Here is a 6000-nt window from a genome sequence, read left to right on the forward strand (position 1 = left end):
AACCCTAGTCAAATAGTGGATCTGTTTTATCAATCAACAAAGTTATCATTGCACTGTCTCTGTGCCAGGCTCAATAGTATGTCCTTCACACACATTGTGTCATCCAACCTGATTTAATGCTCCCAATAAACCTGAGAGAGGTATAACCATCCCTCTCCAGAGGAGAAAGGAATAGAGTGACCTGTCCATTCCACATGCCTATGGAACCTGGGCCCTGCTGCTCCCTGACCTCACCTCCTGCTGCTCTTCACTTGCTTGCACCACTCAATCACAGTGTTCCTTGCTGTGCCTCAGACACACTCCTGCCTCGGGGCCTTTGCGCTTGCCCTTTTGTCTAGAATGCTCTTCCCCCACACATTCACGGCACCCCTCCCCTTGGCATCAGTCAGGCCTTTCCCAAAAGTCATCATTTCCAAGGGGGCTTCCTCCAGTCATTCTTTCAAAACTGTCCACCCCGTCACTCACATGTTCTTTCTCCTCTTTATTCTCTCCGTAGCACTCATCATCACATACTAGCATGTGACCCATCTTACTTTATCCTGTTTGCTGTCTGTCTCCCCTGCTAGAATGAGCCCCACAGACAGGGTTTTATTTCTTCATTCACTGCTGTATCCCCGGTGCCTAGAATAGTTCTGGGCACAAAGAAGGGGCTCAATAAGAATTTTCTGAATAAGTGATGGATTGAATGATTAAATAAATAAATAGATCCTATGTAGGACAGGGAACATCCAGGATCTGGAACCAGCCTGAGTTCTTCAAGCCCCCTCTGCCTGGTGTTGGGGGACATAGAAGACCCCCTTCTAGCCTCAGCCCCAGCCAGGCCTTCCAGCTTCCAGCAGCCTCCTCCTCCACCCCCTTCTCCTCTCCGTAGCCTCTCCCCTGCCCCCTGCTAGGAGCTCAGCCTGGTAGTTCTGCCTGTCCTGAGACAGCAGACCATGGTGGGGCTCTGAGTCATCTGGTTCTGGGAAGGGAGGAGAGGGGAGAAACAAGCCTGGAGGGGTAATGGTACAGAGCAGAGGTGGGGGACAGAAGGACATCTCACCATCCCGCCAAGGTGGGAGCTGGTCCTGACAGCTGCATCCTCAGCCACATTTTTACACGTAGAAACACACATGCATTTAGCCCACCTAACGCCAGCCTCTCCCTCCCTCTTTAGTGTCTCTGACTCCCTCACTAGAATGACAAACTGCTCAGGCTGCCAGCCACCTGACCCTGAAGAGACTGTGAGGAGCCAGTGCGGTGACACTTCATCTCCCAGCCCTTCCGAGAGAGCAATTTTCTCCATTTTATGGGCGAGGAAACTGACACTCAGAAGTACTCTTATGCTTTTGGATCTTAAGCTCATCCACCCTATTTGAAAATATCCACATAAGTATTTTTATGATTAAAAAGAAAACTAGTTACATATTACATATAAGTTAAATGATTGTGCAACAAAAGAATAAGTGGAAGAAAAAGGGAGAGACAGACATAGAAAGAGAGAAAAGAGACAGAGAGAGGAAAGAAGGGAGGGAGGGGAGGAGGGGACAACGGCCCCCCACCCTTACCACTGATCACATGGGAACACTGAAAATTATTACTTCTTCTGGAACTGCTATATTCATGCTCACTGATGTGACAGACCAAAAATACGCAAAACATACGATGACTGCAGTTAACACTGCTGTGCGATATACAGGAAAAGTTGTAAAAAGAGTAAATTCTAAGAGTTCCCACCACAAGGGGACATCTTTTTCTTTTTGTTGTATCTACATGGAAAGATGGATGTTAGTTGAAACGATTGTGTTGATCATTTCACGATATATGTAAATCAAACTTCATGCTGTATGCCTTAAACTTACACAGTGATGCATGTCAATTATTTCTCAATAAAATTAGGAAAAAATGCATTAAGGTGAGCATGTTCACCATCCCCTCAACCCCACCAAGTCCCCTAAAGAAACATCCTCATTTTCCATTCAGACCCACCCTTCCCCCTCCTCCTGGACAAGGTGGCCTCTTTGGGGAGGAAGGGGCTACCTTGACCTAGAAGTCATACAGTGCTGAGGGAGATGGTTGAGGAGAAAGAGAAAGAAGGTACCTAGGCTGAGGGCGGGGGGGGGGGGGGGAGGAATTAGTGGGCCAGTGGAGTACGAGGGAACTGGATGGGACAGAAAAGGTGGTTAATAAGTGTTGCTCTGGACTGTGTATTGAATATTTTTTAATATCCTTTGAGAAACTTAAGTAAAGAATATTTTTTTTAATTACTGGGGATTGCTGAACACTGCTTTCTAAATGTTATACTCATCGAGGCTCCTAAGGGCTACACAGGTGTTTAAACAGCATCTTCTAGTTGACAGAGGCTTTGCATATGTTATTTCACAGCTACAACAAACCCAGGAAGCAAACGATATTATTATCCCTAATTTTCAGATTAAGAAATTGAGCCTCATAGCAAGACAACTAGAATAAGAAGATTGAACACAAGTAAGAGGTACAGCCGGGCTGTGACAGCAAGTCCCATGCACCTTCCATGACCCACACTGCCTCCCTTTAACCTGTATGGGCAGAGCAGTGGCCCTTGGTCCTGGGCACCAGAGTCACGTGGAGTGCAGAAAATGCACACTCTCTGGTTCTATCCCCAGGGATTCAGATTCAGGTCTGGGCAGGGCCTTGGCAATGAAGTTTTTATCAAGTGAAAATCTAATGTTGATCCAAAGCAATCTTGAGCAAAGAGAACAAAGCTGGAGGGATCACATTTCCAGGTTTCAAACTATATTATAAAGCTATAGTCAAAAAAACAGTATGATTCTGCCATAAAAACAGACATAAAGATCAATGAAACTAAACAGAGAGCCCAGAAATAAACCAACTGATATAGTCAACAAATTTTCAACAAAGGATCCAAGAATACTCAATGGGGAAAGAAATCCTCTTTAATAAATGGTGTTGAGAACACTGAATAAAATTACATGTATTTTACATCATACATAAAGATCACTCAAAATGGATTAAACACTTCAGTGTGAGATTTAAAACCATAAAATTCCTATAAGAAAACATAGGGGGGGAATCTCCTTGACATTGGTCTTTGCCACAATTTTTTGGATTTGACATCAAAAGCACAAGCAACAGAAGCAAAGATAAACAACTGGGACTACATCAAACTAAAAAATTTGCAAAGGAAACAATCAGCAAAAGGAAAAGGCAACCTAGGAAGTGGGAGGAAATGTTTGTGAACCACATATCTGATAAGGAGTTAATATCCAAAATATATAAGGAACTCAACTGCAAAACAAACAAACAAACAAACAAATAGGTTTCAAAATGAGCAAAGAACCTGAATAAACATTTTTTGTAAGAAGATATACAGATGGCCAACAACTACATGAAAACATGCTCAACATTACTAATTAGCAGGGAAATGCAAATTAAAACCACAATGAGGTATAGCCTCACACCTGTTAAACTGACTTTTATTAAAAAGTCAAAAGATGAAAAGTGTTGGTGAGGATGTGAGAAAAGAGAACCCTTTTGCACAGTTGGTAAGAATGTAAATTGGTGCAGCCACTATGAAAAACAATATGGAAGTTCCTCAAAAAAATAAAAATAAAACTACCATATGATCCAGCAATCCCCCTTCAGGGTATATATCTAAAGGAAATAACATCACTACATGGAAGAGATATATTAACTCCTGTGGTCACCGCATCATTATTTAGTAGCCAAGAAAAGGAAACAGTCTAAATGTCCATTGACAGATGAATAGATAAAGTGTGGCATATATAGAAAGTGGAATATTATTCAACCTTAAGAAATACGAAAATCCTGCCATTTGCAACAAAACAAATGGACCTGGAGGACATTATGCTAAGTAAAATAAACCAAATACAGAAAGACAAATATCAAATGATCTCACTTATGTGCGGAATCCAAAAAAAAAGTGAACTCATTGTAACAGAGTGGTGGTTACCAGAGGCTGGAAGACAGGAGAAAAGGGGAGACATTGATTAAAGGGTTCAAACTTGTAGTTATAAGATGATTAAGTTCTTAAGACCTAATGTACAGCATAGTGACTACAGTTAATAATAACGTATTGTATACTTGAAATTTGCTAAGAGAGTAGATCTCTAGTGTTTTCAACATACACATACACAAATGCACAAATGGTAACTATGTGAAGTGAAGGATATGTTAATTAGCTTGTTTATGGTAATCATTTCACAATGTATATATATATCAAAACTTCAGGTTGTTTACCCTAAACAATTTTATTTTTCAATCATACCTCAATAAAGCTGGAAGGGGGCAGAATCTAATGTTAGTTGGCCCCAAACTTCAATAAACACTGAAATATGTTCTGGGGATAATGTGGCTATACAGTGAGCTGAGTCACTCCTCTCAGCATGGAGGTGACTTCACACCAGAAAGGGTCAGTATGGAGCCTTCTAGAGGCAGGCAGAGCCGGTAGCATAAACCAAGAGGATAGGTCATCCACTGTGCCCACCACACTGCCTGTCCAGGGAGTTCGGATCAAATGGGTGGGTCCTAGGACCCCAAGACCATTTTGAATAAGTGTGTAGAGCCTGTGGCATGAGAAAAGATAGAGATCGCCAGTATCTCACTTGGGTGTGTTGGGAACAGAGTGGTGAATACCATGGGCCTGAGGACTGGGAAGGGGAGGGAGCACAACCAAGTCCCAGTGGATGTGGTAGACGTGCTTTTGGGAATGGAAGCTCTTGTCATCAGAGGGTTCATGTAAGGTCCCAACATTTACTTTTACAATCAATTTCCTCTTGGTTCTTGCCAAGAGTTTAGTAAAGTTTCTTCTGACAATTCCCTCTGCTTTTTCTGCAAGGCACTTAGCACAGATATTTAATTAACAAATTGTGCAATCAGTTGTGCTGAAAATGCAGTTTACTCATTCACAATCCATTCTCACCTCCTCTTCCAAGGGGTGCCTCCTGGAGAGATAAAGCCTGTGTACACAGACTCCCTTGCAGCTAGGGTTTCATTGATTTGGGTTCTCCACTCAATGGGCTCATAACTTTAATTCATAACTTAGTCAACAGGGAAGAGGGGCTAGCACGAGGCTTCCATTTTGTCTCAGAGACATCATGGTTCTAGAACATACAACTGTGGTGCAGCTGTCCCCATGTGACCCAAATGGGACATTCTCAGCAGCCTGGTTCTTAAAAGTCACTCCTGGGATCTCAGCCTAATGCTCATTTCTCCAGACCTCCCAGCAGTTCTAAAGGTCATTTAATACCCTTTCTGCATAAATATCCAGATAGCATTCAGTTCTTGGCAGCTGAATACTGATTGATTCAGTCACTCAATGCCAGTGTCTCAATAAGGATAGAGGTTATAGCTGTCTTGTTCACCACTGAATCCCCTTATCTCCATCCAGAGCCTAGAACATAGTAGGTGCTCAGGAAATATTTGTGATGTACTGACTGGATGAATGAGTTTCCAGGCTACCTTATCACTGCTGAGAGAAATCTTGAGAAGATAGCGGTTTCTACTCCGGGTCAAACTTTCCATCAGAAGATAGCCCCCAGGAGCAGGAGGGCACAGCATGGTAGACAGCCCTTTCCACCTCCCATTTTCCCCCATTCACAGAGCACTGACCTAGCTTGTGTGAATTGGGGGGTAAGGAGAAAGAGGAACCTGCACCCTCTTAATTTCTGGTCCCTGCTCCTCCTGCCACCCACCAGGGATTATTTGAAATGAGTTTGATTTCACCTCATCTAAAGTCCTCCTGTCATAGGGAGTCCTTCAGGGCCCCCAGTCACTTCACAACAAAACAACTCACCCAGGGAGCAAATTAGTCCTATTGATTTTCAGTTAGAAGAGTCAATTAAGAAAAATATTGCAACAGTTTCTAATCCTGGCCATTAAAAAATCACTCCACTTGAAAGGTTTGAAGTGGCCAGGCCCTTCCCTGGGCTCCAGAACTGCTCTGTGCCTTCTGCAGCCATTGCACTCAGAGACCATGGAGGGCAGGAGGAATGAGACAGG

The sequence above is a fragment of the Miniopterus schreibersii genome, assembly GCF_964146895.1.
Source record: "Miniopterus schreibersii genome assembly, chromosome: 1".
Classification (NCBI taxonomy): domain Eukaryota; kingdom Metazoa; phylum Chordata; class Mammalia; order Chiroptera; family Miniopteridae; genus Miniopterus; species Miniopterus schreibersii.